The 17,038-nt window shown below is 40.5% G+C and overlaps 1 non-coding gene across 1 annotated transcript; it reads left to right on the forward strand.

Annotated features, from left to right (window-relative positions):
* Window positions 1-11,216: 11,216 nt before the first annotated feature.
* Window positions 11,217-11,323, forward strand: LOC121174689 (small nucleolar RNA R71). Its single transcript, XR_005890963.1, has one exon. It is a non-coding gene; the product is annotated as a small nucleolar RNA R71 (small nucleolar RNA).
* The last annotated feature ends 5,715 nt before the right edge of the window (window positions 11,324-17,038 follow it).

Genomic DNA, 17,038 nt, shown 5'->3' on the forward strand with positions numbered 1-17,038 from the left:
CCGCTGCAGTGGAGACGAATATGGGTTAGTATATTAGTAAACATTAATTAAATTTAGTTATTTTGTGTGACTTACCCATTTAGGTAAGCTCCATGTTAGACATCGCGTTTTGAACTCTGCATCCAACTCTTTATGTAACTTTCAGACTCAAACTACGATTGCCCAGACCTCTGAATGGACAGTGGCTTGAGGAATCCATAGATATCAGAATTTTCCGCTCGCATACTTGTATCAGTGAGATGCCTGTTTATGTTAAGTCAAAGTTAAATATTTATGAATTCAAAGCAATAACTTAGGTAATTAAAAGTAATATAAAATGACTTACAGAATCCACAACTGTAACACTGAAATGCTAAGACATTGACCACTGTGTGCGATTTCGGAGAGGTCTTCATGCTTTATGTAGAGCGGGAAATCTGGATTAAAGACCCCGAACACGGTGGCACCCTATGTAACCTGATAAGGCCTCAAGAAAAGCTCTGGGATGGTCAATGTCATCAGATAAAGCGGATCATCAACCTCCGAATCGGGCTTTGGAGGTGGTTTTGCCGGAGACACAACTACCTGTTCATGAAACAAAGTTAAATGGCCTAATTTGAGGCACGCTGAATGAATTAATTTAAAAAGAAGAAACATATAGTAAGAGTAAAATACCTGTTGTGATAAAGACTTGACCAAATGTGTCGGCCAAGCAAGGAAGGTGTGAAGTGCCTGCCCCACTAAGGAAACCTCATCAGTGGGTACAGGAACTGGAGCATCTGCATCTGTAACCTCCTCCACACTCACCTTTACTTGGCCAGGCAACAAAGGAGTGTTATGAACAACCGTGGATCCCTCATGAACTCTTCCCATGGCAACCAGGCAGGCAGGATGATCGAGGCCGTACCCGAATCAAATAAACATGAAAATGCAGTAACTAGGAAGTGATCCTAGGTCGTTTACCAACGAGCAGTGACAAACCAAATGTTCATAATATACTTGCAGTAACAGTAACGATTGGGGGGGGGTTTGGTTGTTTCGTAATTAAAGAGCATAACAAGTAAACTGGAATACGAAACTACTAATATTAAAAACGGGTTGTTTCCTCTGATTCAGAAGCCATTCTCTTATCCTGGGTTATGGAGAATTCGTCCCTAACAATCAACCACTTAATCCAACCCTATTTCAATTTACTAAGCGAAAATCAACTTAGGGTTTTCAATACGAGATTAGGCACCACATACACCAATTAGCCCTTCGTCCATTAAGCATGAACGCAAGTTAGGCTCAGAGGCAATTAATCGAACACGAAGCGTGCACTGATTAATATTCACGAAATTGGGATAACTGGTGAAGGGAAAACTGCCACGAAACCACATTACAAGCGAAACCTCAAAGAGAGTTGGGCTTCGTCCTCAAAAGGAAACAACACCAGAATGCCTCGTAAATGAAACATGAAGCAGAAATGTAAATGAACAGAAACGTAAATGAGACAGAAACGTTAATGAAAGTAGAAGAAGAAGCAAGAATGAACTCGTAATTAGAAGCAGAAAACGGAAATTTGCATTAAGAACGAAAACCGTAACAAGGGAACAGAAAAATGTGAAAACCTAAAACCAAAGCTCTGAATAATGAAAATAGCATAACAGAATGCCTTGCACGAATCCCAAGGCTGCTATTTAAAAAGAGTCACTCAAAGTCACTGGGCCCTATTACAATACTCTGGCCCAAAACGAAATAAACACTAAACAACATAGAATAAAATTGCGAAATTTCCTAATTAGAAATTAACTAAGGTAAGTGCTGCTTAATTTGCCCTCTTCAAGTCCATAACCAAAATCCGGATTAAGCCCAATGTTTCATTAATTCCTGAAATTAGATTAAAAACATCAAATTAGCTAAATGAGCCCAAATAATAAAACTGCCTGATTAATTGACAATTAAGACCAATCAGTAATTAAAATGGTGCAAAAAGGGTTTAGAAAATAGAAGAAAATGATGGCACATCAAAACCCCCCATACTTAGCCTTTTGCACTCCTGGGCAAAATGAAACAAAGAACAAGATCCAAGGATATCAAAGAGAGACAGACAAAAACATTCACATATTTCTCAATGAACATCAAGGAATGAAAGGAATGAGTAACATCTAACATAAGGATATCCAAAAAGTCAAGACATTCATGAAAATCATCCAAGCAACCCAATCATGGCAAAATAGTTAATCAGCTCAAGAATGAAAAGTGATAAAGCCTCACAAGATATACACTCTATCTCTCAAGTGTCTAGGCTACTATTTACCCTCAAAGCACCCATGAAAGCAAACACCACATAAACTTGGCAAGATTCTAAAATTCACAATCAACCCACAAACACAAGCACATGAGGATCAAAAGGTCTTTTAAGGTTGTAATGGGGCCAAGGACAAGGTATGGAGAAATATGGAATAAGTGGCTAAATCCCAAAGGAATAGAGGAGCAATGGGGAATAAGTGCATATTAAAAAAAAATAAGAAAATAAAAAGAAGTAAAGATAAAAATTAAACATAAAGAGTAGAACCAAGAGTTTCATCATTCTTGTGCCATTTAAGATCTTATTTACTCAACTTTATTGCTTTTCTTTTTCTTCTTCTTTTTTTTCGAATTTTTTTTTTTTACTCTATAGCCTTGAGAAACAACATTTCATTCAGCATGTCCAACATTTAACCAATATACAATGTACATCAAGTATGGCCCAAAATACATCATGAAGCATAGCCAACAAAACAAGTTATCCAATGAAACAAAAACCCCCCACACTTATTCCCAAAACAATTCCAAAGCTCCAAAATTCCTTAAGGATATGGTGATATCATGGTTTTTCATTAAGGCTTGTAGTGAGCTTCAAAACAAGGAAAGGGAAACAAGGCTCAAAAGGGCTATCAAAGGAATTAATTCAAGGTAAGTCCATTTGGCTAGAAGCTTATAAGAACAAAATTGCCTCAATCATTTCCAAATATGCATGTGAATTAGGAAGCATCAACAAGAATCAAGCCAAGGCTATTGTGCAAGCAATCAATGGGGCAAAACACACCAAATGATTATGATGATGGATGGCTCAAATTCTCACAAAGGTAAACTCATCACTTTCAAATTGAGCTTTCAAAACTATCATGACATGTAGAGGAGAATCAAGGATTTCAAGTCACAAAATGTCAAGAACTTTTATTTTCAAAACAATTACCCATTTCTTGAACATATCCTATAATTCAAAGAAAAACATGCAAAGTCGTACATGCACACAAAATTGACCCAAAATATTAAACTAAAATCCGACGAAACTAACAACATTAACAAATTAACACAACTAACAAATTAACAAAACCAACAAAACTAGCAAAACCAAAGAACACTCCCCCCCATACTTAAACAACACATTGTCCTCAATGTAGCACAATTAAAAGATTAAAAACAATTAAATCATCAAAGAGAATCGGACAAGTGTAATAAAAGCAAAGAAGGAGATAGGAAAAGAAAAACTCCCTAAGTCATGGTGGAGGAAGAGTAGGGTGGAGTAAGGAAGTCTCTTCCACCACTACGTCCACTAAAGAAGGGTTCGTGAGGAATGGCTTAAGTCGATGTCCGTTGACCTTGAAGCTCTTGTTTGTGGAGTCGCTTTTGATCTCAACTGTACCATAAGGAAAAACATTAGTAACAACAAAAGGACCAATCCACTTAGACCTCAACTTACCACTCATGAGTCCAAGCCTAGAATTATACAATAACACTTTTTGCCCAACCATGAAGTCTTTTTAACTATCATGCTATCATGGAACTTCTTGGTCTTTTCTTTGTAGAACTTGGCATTCTCGTAGGCTTCTAGGCGGATTTCATCTAACTCACTCAGTTGCAACTTTCTTTCCTCACCAGCTTGATCCATAGAGAAGTTGCAAGTCTTCACTGCCCAGTAGCTTTGTGCTCAATTTCCACTGGAAGATGACATGCCTTTCCAAAGACAACCCGATAAGGAGACATTCCTATGGGTGCTTTGTAGGCAGTCCGATGTGCCCAGAGAGCATCATCAAGCCTGGTACTCCAATCTTTCCTGCTTGGCTGCACAATCTTCTCTAAAATTCTCTTGATTTCCCGTTAGAAATTTCTGCCTGTCCATTGGTCTGGGGGTGGTATGGTGTGGATACCCTGTGTACCACCCCGTACTTTTTAAGCAGGGCATGCATTGTCCTGTTGCAAAAATGGGTTCCTTGATCACTAACAATTGCTTTAGGTACTCCAAACCTGCAAAACAGATTAGACCTGACAAAGTCTGCAACAACTTTAGCATCATTAGTTCTAGTGGGCTTGGCTTCCACCCATTTTGAAACATAGTCAACTGCAAGGAGAATGTAAACATAACCAAAAGAGACAGGAAAAGGCCCATGAAATCTATACCCCAGACATCAAACACCTCACAGAATAGCATAGGTTGCTGAGGCATTTGTTGTCGCCATGTAAGTGTATTTCCTGCTCTCTGACACTGCTCACAAGTGCTGCAGATCTTCCACGCATCTTTAAAGATGGTGGGCCAATAAAAACCACAATCAAGCACTTTGCGAGCTGTCCTTTGAACACCCAGATGACCTCCCGGTGCGGAAGAATGACAGAACTGCAGGACTGAGTCAGTCTCATGATCTGGAATGCACGTCTAATACCTGATCACTGCACAATTTCCACAAGTAGGGGTCATCCCAAATAAAATGCTTAGCATCACTTTTAATTTTATCTTTTTGGGCCTTAGATGCTAAGGGAGGAAAAACAGAGCAACTAAATAATTGACAATGTTAGCAAACCAGGGAGTAGAAAGAGAGTCAGAAATACTATACAGTATATACAAATGATCATCCGGGAAATCATCCCGAATAGGTGAATCTGCATCAGATACACGTTCGATCCGACTCAAATGATCAGCAACTAGATTTTGTGCTCCGCTCCTATCACGGATCTCCAAGTCAAACTCTTGGAGCCAGAGCATCCATCGGATCAACCTAGGCTTAGAATCAGCCTTCTTCAACAAGTACTTTAGAGCTGCATGGTCAGTATAAACAATAATGCGGGTACCAAGCAAATAAGATCGAAATTTTTCAAGAGCAAAAACTATGGCTAGAAGCTCTTTCTCAGTAGTAGTATAATTCGCTTGGGCAGCATCTAAAGTCCTAGAAGCATAATATATCACCCTGGGCAATTTATCAATTTTCTGAGCAAGGACAGCCCCCAATGCATAATTTGATGCATCACACATAAGCTCAAAAGGGGCTGTCCAATCGGGTGCCTGGATGATGGGGGTGGTAGTCAACGCTCTTTTGAGGCAATCAAAAGCCTCTTTGCATCTGTCATTAAAGTCAAACTCCACCTCCTTTTGCAACAAGTTGGACAGTGGAAGGGCTACTTTGCTAAAATCCCTTATAAAGCGCCTGTAGAATCCTGCATGACCAAGAAAAGATCGCACCTCTCGCACACAAGAGGGGTAAGGCAATTGTGAAATAACAGAAATTTTTGCAGGATCTACTTCAATACCCTTATTGGAAATAATGTGGCCTAAAACTATACCTTGCTCAACCATAAAATGACATTTTTCAAAATTTAGAACAAGGTTAGTTTCAATGCATCTATTCAAAACTTTTTCCAAACTATTCAAACAACCATCAAAAGAGGATCCATATACAGTGAAATCATCCATAAACACCTCTATGCAATTTTCTAAAAAATCACTGAAAATACTAATCATGCACCGCTGGAAGGTACCAGGGGCATTGCACAGGCCGAAAGGCATCCTCCTATAGCAAAAGTGCCGAAGGGGCAGGTGAATGTGGTCTTTTCCTGATCCTCAGGAGCAATAGTAATTTGCATATAACCAGAAAAACCATCAAGGAAACAGTAGTGGGATTTACCTGCCAGGCGTTCAAGCATCTGGTCAATGAATGGCAGGGGAAAATGGTCCTTTTTGGTAACCTGGTTCAGCCTCCTATAGTCAATGCAGACTCTCCAACTGTTCTGCACCCGAGTAGGAATCAGCTCCTCCTTCTCATTTTGATCACTGTGAGGCCGTCTTCTTCGGGACTACCTGGACGGGACTCACCCATTGGCTGTCGGAGATAGGATAAATGATTCCAGCTTGCAAAAGCTTGGTTATCTCCTTCTTCACTACATCAAGAATCACCGGGTTGAGTCTTCTCTGTGGCTGTCTTACTGGTTTAGCTCCATCCTCTAAATTTATTCGATGCATACATGTGGATGGGCTAATACCAGGAATGTCCGCCAGGGTCCAGCCTATAGCCTTCTTATGCTTCTTGAGAACTGACAACAACTTCTCCTCTTGCTCATCAGCAAGGGAGGCAGATATAATCACTGGAAAACTCTTGCTATCATCCAAGTAAGCGTATTTTAAATTTGATGGCAGAGGCTTCAATTCTGGTGTGGTCGGCTGGACAGTGGTAGAAGGAGATGGTTTCTCAGCCTTTACCTCATAAAGAAAGTCAGAGGTATGTGTACTTCCTGAAACATGGTTAGTCCTATCTGACTCTATAAAATCAATCTCGAGAGGTAAAACACCACCACCAGACATGCAATCAATATCACTCTCAGATTCACTCTCAGCATCAAATTCAGACATATGATCAAGTACAATTTCAGACTCAATGCATGAAGAGTGAGAGGCATGCAGATTAGAATAAAGATCAGTCATGTATTCATCAACAACATGGTCAATTATTTCAGCACGAAATACAGAAAGATCTTCAGATGGGTATTTCATAGCATCCAGAATATTAAAATGAACAGTTATATCACCAAACTCCATGGACAGTGTGCCTGCATAAACATCTATCTTAGTTCTAGCAGTTTTCATAAAGGGTCTGCCTAGAATGATGGGAACTGATCCTTGAGAAAATCCATCTTCCATATTCAAGATATAAAAATCAACAGGGAAAATCAGTTCACCAACTCTAACTAAGACATCTTCTATGAAACCAACAGGATAGGCAACACTTCTATTAGCTAAATGAATTACCACATCAGTTGACTGCAAGGGACCTAGAGATAGAGAATTAAAAATGACAGAGGCATAACACTAACAGAGCTCCTAAATCTAGCATGGCATTGTCAAACTTACTATTCCCTATAATACAAGGTATGCTGAATGTACCTGGATCTTTGCATTTTTCAGGAATTTGAGGAACAGATTTACCAATCAATGCGGAGACATTTCTGCCCATGCTAATTCGTTCACTTCCTTTAAGCTTCCGCTTATTAGTGCACAGCTCCTTCAAGAATTTGGCATATCTTGGAATTTGCTTTATTGCATCCAACAGAGGTATGTTTACCTCTACTTTTCTAAACGTTTCCAAGATCTCTTTCTCTGCCTCTTCCATTTTTTTGTTGGAAACTGCTCTTGGAGGGAATGGAAGAGGGGAATGTGCTGCTTCTGCAAATCAGAATTACCTGTGGAAGAAGATTCACCTGCACAGAAATTGTTAGGTAAATTTTTGTCATCACCTTTTTCTGGAGTAGAGTGAAGTTTGGCAGGTTCATTTGCAGATGAGGAAGGTGCTACGGGTTGAGGTCCTTGACACTGCTTTCCCGACCTCAATGAAATGGCACTGACATTTTTGGGATTTTGGACAGCTTGAGAAGGCAGCTTGTCAGAATTCTGGGACTGTTGTTGATTCAATTGGGTAGCCAATTGTCCCATCTGATTGGTTAAGCTCTGAATGGAGGCTCTGGTCTCTTGCTGAAACTGCATGTTCTGCATAGTCATTTGCCTCACAAGTTCTTCGAGGGAAGGTTGTGGAGGGGCCTCAACTGTTGGCTGTTTCTGGGGTTGTTGTGTTGTTGGATTGGTGGAGGAATGTATGGTCTGCTTGGGCCAGCAGCATTTTGGAAGGAAGGAGCAGGCTGCTGTTGTTGTTGCTGAGGGCTAGTCCTAGAAGCATAATATATCACCCTGGGCAATTTATCAATTTTCTGAGCAAGGACAGCCCCCAATGCATAATTTGATGCATCACACATAAGCTCAAAAGGGGCTGTCCAATCGGGTGCCTGGATGATGGGGGTGGTAGTCACGCTCTTTTGAGGCAATCAAAAGCCTCTTTGCATCTGTCATTAAAGTCAAACTCCACCTCCTTTTGCAACAAGTTGGACAGTGGAAGGGCTACTTTGCTAAAATCCTTATAAAGCGCCTGTAGAATCCTGCATGACCAAGAAAAGATCGCACCTCTCGCACACAAGAGGGGTAAGGCAATTGTGAAATAACAGAAATTTTTGCAGGATCTACTTCAATACCCTTATTGGAAATAATGTGGCCTAAAACTATACCTTGCTCAACCATAAAATGACATTTTTCAAAATTTAGAACAAGGTTAGTTTCAATGCATCTATTCAAAACTTTTTCCAAACTATTCAAACAACCATCAAAAGAGGATCCATATACAGTGAAATCATCCATAAACACCTCTATGCAATTTTCTAAAAAATCACTGAAAATACTAATCATGCACCGCTGGAAGGTACCAGGGGCATTGCACAGGCCGAAAGGCATCCTCCTATAGCAAAAGTGCCGAAGGGGCAGGTGAATGTGGTCTTTTCCTGATCCTCAGGAGCAATAGTAATTTGCATATAACCAGAAAAACCATCAAGGAAACAGTAGTGGGATTTACCTGCCAGGCGTTCAAGCATCTGGTCAATGAATGGCAGGGGAAAATGGTCCTTTTTGGTAACCTGGTTCAGCCTCCTATAGTCAATGCAGACTCTCCAACTGTTCTGCACCCGAGTAGGAATCAGCTCCTCCTTCTCATTTTTGATCACTGTGAGGCCGGTCTTCTTCGGGACTACCTGGACGGGACTCACCCATTGGCTGTCGGAGATAGGATAAATGATTCCAGCTTGCAAAAGCTTGGTTATCTCCTTCTTCACTACATCAAGAATCACCGGGTTGAGTCTTCTCTGTGGCTGTCTTACTGGTTTAGCTCCATCCTCTAAATTTATTCGATGCATACATGTGGATGGGCTAATACCAGGAATGTCCGCCAGGGTCCAGCCTATAGCCTTCTTATGCTTCTTGAGAACTGACAACAACTTCTCCTCTTGCTCATCAGCAAGGGAGGCAGATATAATCACTGGAAAACTCTTGCTATCATCCAAGTAAGCGTATTTTAAATTTGATGGCAGAGGCTTCAATTCTGGTGTGGTCGGCTGGACAGTGGTAGAAGGAGATGGTTTCTCAGCCTTTACCTCATAAAGAAAGTCAGAGGTATGTGTACTTCCTGAAACATGGTTAGTCCTATCTGACTCTATAAAATCAATCTCAGAGGTAAAACACCACCACCAGACATGCAATCAATATCACTCTCAGATTCACTCTCAGCATCAAATTCAGACATATGATCAAGTACAATTTCAGACTCAATGCATGAAGAGTGAGAGGCATGCAGATTAGAATAAAGATCAGTCATGTATTCATCAACAACATGGTCAATTATTTCAGCACGAAATACAGAAAGATCTTCAGATGGGTATTTCATAGCATCCAGAATATTAAAATGAACAGTTATATCACCAAACTCCATGGATAGTGTGCCTGCATAAACATCTATCTTAGTTCTAGCAGTTTTCATAAAGGGTCTGCCTAGAATGATGGGAACTGATCCTTGAGAAAATCCATCTTCCATATTCAAATATAAAAATCAACAGGGAAAATCAGTTCACCAACTCTAACTAAGACATCTTCTATGAAACCAACAGGATAGGCAACACTTCTATTAGCTAAATGAATTACCACATCAGTTGACTGCAAGGGACCTAGAGATAGAGAATTAAAAATAGACAGAGGCATAACACTAACAGAAGCTCCTAAATCTAGCATGGCATTGTCAAACTTACTATTCCCTATAATACAAGGTATGCTGAATGTACCTGGATCTTTGCATTTTTCAGGAATTTGAGGAACAGATTTACCAATCAATGCGGAGACATTTCTGCCCATGCTAATTCGTTCACTTCCTTTAAGCTTCCGCTTATTAGTGCACAGCTCCTTCAAGAATTTGGCATATCTTGGAATTTGCTTTATTGCATCCAACAGAGGTATGTTTACCTCTACTTTTCTAAACGTTTCCAAGATCTCTTTCTCTGCCTCTTCCATTTTTTTGTTGGAAACTGCTCTTGGAGGGAATGGAAGAGGGGAATGTGCTGCTTCTGCAAATCAGAATTACCTGTGGAAGAAGATTCACCTGCACAGAAATTGTTAGGTAAATTTTTGTCATCACCTTTTTCTGGAGTAGAGTGAAGTTTGGCAGGTTCATTTGCAGATGAGGAAGGTGCTACGGGTTGAGGTCCTTGACACTGCTTTCCCGACCTCAATGAAATGGCACTGACATTTTTGGGATTTTGGACAGCTTGAGAAGGCACTTGTCAGAATTCTGGGACTGTTGTTGATTCAATTGGTAGCCAATTGTCCCATCTGATTGGTTAAGCTCTGAATGGAGGCTCTGGTCTCTTGCTGAAACTGCATGTTCTGCATAGTCATTTGCCTCACAAGTTCTTCGAGGGAAGGTTGTGGAGGGCCTCAACTGTTGGCTGTTTCTGGGGTTGTTGCTGTTGTTGGATTGGTGGAGGAATGTATGGTCTGCTTGGGCCAGCAGCATTTTGGAAGGAAGGAGCAGGCTGCTGTTGTTGTTGCTGAGGGCTGGACCATCTGAGGTTAGGGTGATTCCTCCATCCAGGGTTGTATCTGTTGCTGGAGAGGTCATAATTGTTCTGCTGTGGTTGATTTTGCTGCTGAGGTTGAGGAGGTCTATTGTAAATATTTGCAGCATAAGCTTCAGGCTGCTCAATTGCTCCAGGTTGCTGCATGGAAGGGCAAAGGTCTGTATGGTGGTCAGCAGAGGAGCACAAACCACAAACCCTTGCGACAGGTACAGATTTCTGATTCAAGGCCAGCTGGGTTACCAAGTTAACCAATGCATCCAGTTTGCCTTCAAGCTTCTTAGTTCAGATGATGCAGATGGTTTGTAGCTACCTCATGCACTCCTCTAATGACTATGGCATCATTTCTGGCGCTAAACTGCTGGGAGTTGGAAGCCATCTTCTCAATTAAATTTCTGGCTTCAGCAGGAGTCATGTCTCCAAGGGCTCCACCACTGGCAGCATCTATCATACTTCTCTCCATATTACTGAGTCCTTCATAAAAATATTGGAGAAGAAGCTGCTCTGAAATCTGATGGTGAGGGCAACTGGCACATAGTTTTTTAAATCTCTCCCAGTACTCATACAGGCTCTCTCCACTGAGTTGTCTAATACCTGAGATATCCTTCCTGATGGCTGTGGTCCTGGAAGCAGGGAAAATTTTTTCTAAGAATACTCTCTTAAGGTCATCCCAGCTCGTGATGGACCTTGGAGCAAGGTAATACAGCCAGTCCTTTGCCACTCCCTCTAATGAATGAGGAAAAGCCTTCAGAAATATGTGATCCTCTTGGACATCTGGGGGTTTCATGGTGGAGCAGACAATGTGAAATTCTTTCAAATGTTTGTGCGGGTCTTCACCTGCAAGGCCATGAAACTTTGGAAGCAAATGAATCAGTCCAGTTTTAAGAACATATGGGACATCCTCATCAGGGTATTGGATGCACAAGCTTTCGTAGGTGAAATCAGGTGCAGCCATTTCCCTTAGAGTCCTCTCACGGGGTGGAGGTTGTGCCATGTTCTCAGAATGTGCAAAATCAGAATGCTCAGAATCAGAATGCTCAAAATTATAATGCTCAAATCAGGATGTTCAAAATCACCAATAACAGAATGCACAGATTCACCAGTAATGGAATGCTCAGAATGATCAAAAGGTATAAAATGATGCCTAACTAATCTATGAAATGTCCTATCTATCTCAGGATCAAAGGGTTGTAAGTCAGATGGATTGCCTCTAGTCATACACTACATTCAGCATGCACACAACTAGTTGCCTTGTCATGTAAATAAAGGTGTAGGTTTGAACTACAGCTACCCTCAAATGATATCCAAATGACTTGAAATTTTGTGAGCAACCTTATAAAATGATGAGAAGATAGCACAAAAAATTTCAGACAAAAATTCAAAGTCTAACTATGAAAGCTAAAATGGTAGGTTAAGAAAAATAAGTGAATAAAACTTGAAAAATAAAAAACTTTTGACAGAATCCTTTTTTGGACGATGGAGACCTCAGCCGCCTATGGCGGCTGCCACGCGTAGGAAATTTTTTTCTACCCCAAATGCATATATAATAATTGCGATTCTGATAACCGGAGCAAAAGTTATGGCCGTTTGAAGTTTTGACAAACACAAAAATTTGCTAGTTTTTTGGAACTTTCAAATCTGACCAAACTAAAGACTCTAGCAATTTTTCCCACAAAATATGGATTAAAAGAAGTTATCACAAAAAAATTCAGCCAAAAATAACAACCCTAGCTACTAAAACAAAAAATCACAATTAATTCAGCATGGGTGGTCGCTAAAATCCGTCGCTAAGGGATTTCTACTACTACTCTAGTTTGCCGCAAGCAGAAATGGTCGCTAAGTCCGTCGCAAAACACTATTCACAGCAAAACACTCAAAACTGAAACAGGGGAAGCACTTAATGGGAAAACTGAAACAGAACACACATTAAACAAAATACCAGGACACTAAACAACACTAACACACATACTAACACAATATTAACAATTAAACATAAAACACGAAAGGATTAAACACACAACACTAGCTAGCTATTATGAACCTTTGGACACAGCTCCCCAGCAACGGCGCCAAATTTGATCGAGGCCGTACCCGAATCAAATAAACATGAAAATGCAGTAACCAGAAACGTAAATGAACAGAAACGTAAATGAGACAGAAACGTAAATGAAAGTAGAAAAAGAAGCAAGAATGAACTCGTAATTAGAAGCAGAAAACGGAAATTTGCATTAAGAACGAAAACCGTAACAAGGGAACAGAAAAACGTGAAAACCTAAAACCAAAGCTCTGAATAATGAAAATAGCATAACAGAATGCCTTGCACGAATCCCAAGGCTGCTATTTAAAAAGAGTCACTCAAAGTCACTAGGCCCTATTACAATACTCTGGCCCAAAACGAAATTAACTAAGGTAAGCGCTGCTTTATTTGCCCTCTTCAAGTCCATAACCAAAATCCGGATTAAGCCCAATGTTTCATTAATTCCTGAAATTAGATTAAAAACATCAAATTAGCTAAATGAGCCCAAATAATAAAACTGTCTGATTAATTGACAATTAAGACCAATCAGTAATTAAAATGGTGCAAAAAGGGTTTAGAAAATAGAACAAAATGATGGCACATCACAGGATCTGCTTCTATGTACAAGCCGCACCTATCAGAGTCACCCGTCTCAGGATCGTTTCCTAAGGGATCAACACAACTTCCCTTTGTGCTTACTCGAGGATCGGAGGGACCAACCAAAGGCTCGGGAGGCACTGCAAGTCCCTGAGATTGCATCTGTGACTGAATCTGGGACTGCATCTGGCTGAAGGATGCCATGAGATGCCGCGTCACTTTTTCTGTGATGGACTCCTCTAGCTGGTCCCTGATTTGCTGGGTCAGCTGCTGCAATTCTTCAGGAGGCAGGGAGGAAGAGTTGCGGGACGTCCGTGGAGCTGATCCAAAGTATTGCTTAATCGTGACACCGGCTCCAGCAGCACATACACATCCAGGGTGCTCTGGACGTCCAATAGCAGCGGTGAGAACATCCTGACGTCCATAGGGGACGAAGGATCCCTGTGTCGCCTGCTCCTCAAAGGAATCCTGCACAGAAAACACAATTGTACATGGCATTCACAAAATATTGAAATATAATTGTAATGGTTAGTTGAAAATGACTCACGATCTTCTCAGCAATTTCCTTTGCGGCCTCAGTCGTCATCTCCCTTGTTTTCTTCGTGCGGGCCATCTTCCACGTCACGTGGCGTCTGACCGGGGATGGAGGGTCGATGACGCCATCAACGCTTCCTGACTATGCAGCTTCCTCCAGCTTCTTCTTAGTCTTCTCAGCCAGGAGCTTATGCTCCAAATAGTCATAACCCCCATGAGACAGAACGTGGGGGGCAATGTTCTGTTTGTGGATGGCTTGTGCCTTTTTGCGCACATCCTGCAAAAATAAAACAATAATGTTTCAAATTGCTAGAATGAAGTATAAAAAGTTAATGCTTTTTGGAAAACAACGAAAATGCCAAGGAACATACCTCCCAAGAAGGGTCTTTGCGAGTCTAGCAAAACTGGGTCCATTTTTCCTTGCTAATGTCGTATTTCTCACAGGTAGTGTCCTCGACACCATCCTGATCGGCTGCAAGGGCCCATTTCCTCGTGAGGTCTGATTTAAACTGCCTCCATCTCTCCCCCACGGTCTGAAGTAACTTCCTTTTCATCCTACTGTCAGAAGCCTCTAGGATTTCAAATTCTGCCTGACAACATCAAATAAAGTTTATTTGTTACAATAATGTATATTTTGGCTTTTAATTAAACAAAATCAAATAAGAAAAGGAAAATACCTAAATATCCTCCTAAATCAAGTCCTTCTTAGCAGTAGGGACCTCCTTCCAGTTCTCGTAGGTGACGTCCACCTTATCACGTGACACAATCCCCAAATATGTTCTTAATTTCTTCCTGTGGGGACCGTCAGCCTTGCCGGTAGCAGGATCTACATGGACCACTGGTCTCTCAGCACCAAGTGGTCTAGTAGACAACGATCATAGACGTGAGGCTTTGCGTGTCCGCTTCACGGCAGACGGCGAAGCCGATGCGTCCGAAGGAGCAGAAGGAGGAGGAGGAGGAGGGGAGGCAGGTGGAGAAGCCATGATCCTTTATACAATAACATACAGCAACATACAAAATGTTAATTTTCATTACAGACAATTATCAACATCAACAGTTCTCTATGTAAGTAATCTGGAATAGTGGGGTTCGGGGGTGGTCATGCTTTATTATTGTAGGTGTGTGTGTGTGTGTCTTTCTCTGTGTGTGTGTGTGTGTGCTTTCAAAAAAGGATAAATCAAAAGAGGATAACTCATAAGTGATTTACTTGTGGTTTTTAATTGTGATTCAAAACAGGATAACATGTAATAGTAGTGAAAATGTCTGATAAATGAAAAGTCTGATAATATTCAACTTGATGATGTGTTGTGATACTTGTGCTTTAAATTTGTTTCAAGACATGAAAGAAAATGACTGTGTAGCACAAATAACAATAATCGTAGACAGGTGAAGATTACATAGTGTGCACTGAAAGCTACATTTCCATGGGATTTAAAGGATGTCAAAGTAGGGTCAATGCAAGCAATTGTTAGATTTTTGGAATTGTAGACAAATCATTCAGAAGAGTACTTGAAACTCTCGGGGAAGGAATGACATGAAGACGTTGAATGATGAAGGAATAACATGAAGACCTTCAAAAATACACATCTAGATGGCATCCTTAGGACTTCAAACAGCTCATGTTTGTCGCCAGTTTCATCATCCACTAGCCTTACCTTCTGTGGCTTCTCACGTTTATTGTTGTTAAACCCATATTTATGCTCTCCTCCCTTCATGTCTTGTTTTATCACAACTTTAGCCGAATCTCCTATCTTCAGCACAGTTGAATCTCATGTCTTATTCTCCAATGACACACTTTGATAGCCTGTATCTATTTTCTTCATATGTTCTAGTGCTTCAGTTTCAGAATGCATAGACCAATCTGAACTTTCCAGTGATAACCAAAGGCTTCTGCATCAGCATTGACACACTTCACCCTTTTTAGTTTATGCTTCTGTGCTGCATTCGCTGATTCCTCCTTATAAATCTCATATTTATTAGAGGATGCACTAGAACAATCAGCACCAATCTGTGGCTCTTCCTCCTCTACCAGTTCAACATCTTTCTTTTTCACCTTTGCTGTGGTAAACTACACTGTAATTTACAAAACAAAAGTTGAAAGGAAATATATTGAGCTGGTAGACGAGGAAGAACCACGGAAGGATCCTGATTGTTCTAGTGTAGCCTCTAATAAATCTGAGATTTATAACGAGAAAGCAGGGAATGCAGCACTGAAGCATAAACCAAAGAGGGTGAAGAGTGTCAATGCAGATGCAGAAGCCTTTGGTGATCACTGGAAAGTTCAGATTGGTCTATGCATTCTGAAGCTGAAGCACTAGAACATATGAAGAAAATAGATACCGGCCATCAAAGTGTGTCATTGGAGAATAAGACATGAGATTCAACTGTGCTGAAGATAGGAGATTCGGCTAAAGTTGTGATAAAACAAGACATGAAGGGAGGAGAGCATAAATATGGGTTTAACAACAATAAACGTGAGAAGCCACAGAAGGTAAGGCTGGTGGATGATGAAACTGGCGACAAACATGAGCTGTTTGATTGTTCTTACATAAAATTGTACAAGTATTAGGTGTCGGGGTTTCTCTAAGCATGAGGATGTGCAAAACTCTAGAACATAGTGTGTTTAGTCATGCAATTTAGTCCTTTTACTCAGATTATACAAGCTGGTCTTGTTGGTTATGTTACAAGGATTTAGTTTTGAGCTAAGTTTTTAACATTGCATTGCGTGTCCAAGGATAATAATCTAGGTGTCTTGTTGGTAGAATATGGTATTTTACTATCAGAAGTAAAAATAAAAAAGAAAGAGAAAGTGAAAGTAATGAAAAGAAATGAATAGTAGTCTAGTATCTTGACCTGGGTCTGCCGAACTGTTTTACTTTTGATATTCTGGGATTAAGAAGGATTGAACAGAATCTACAAGGAAGTTGGTCAGGTGATTCAATTTTGAAATTTTTAAGGTGGTGTTTGTGCAATACTTGTTATTGCTGTGGTTATTGAACAAAGGATAAGAACATGAATTTCTCTGCTGAGTTGCCTTCTTTCTTAACTAGCATATGTGACTTTCTCTTACGTTTTCTTAAGGCAGTTTTGATTTGGTAATCAATCGAACCAGGTTGGTCTTCTCAAATCTCAATTTAATCTCGCATGATGTAGTCCAACTACAAAACAAAATTCTATGTTGTT

The sequence above is a fragment of the Glycine max genome, chromosome 3 (genome assembly GCF_000004515.6).
Source record: "Glycine max cultivar Williams 82 chromosome 3, Glycine_max_v4.0, whole genome shotgun sequence".
In the NCBI taxonomy this organism is placed as follows: Eukaryota; Viridiplantae; Streptophyta; class Magnoliopsida; order Fabales; family Fabaceae; genus Glycine; species Glycine max.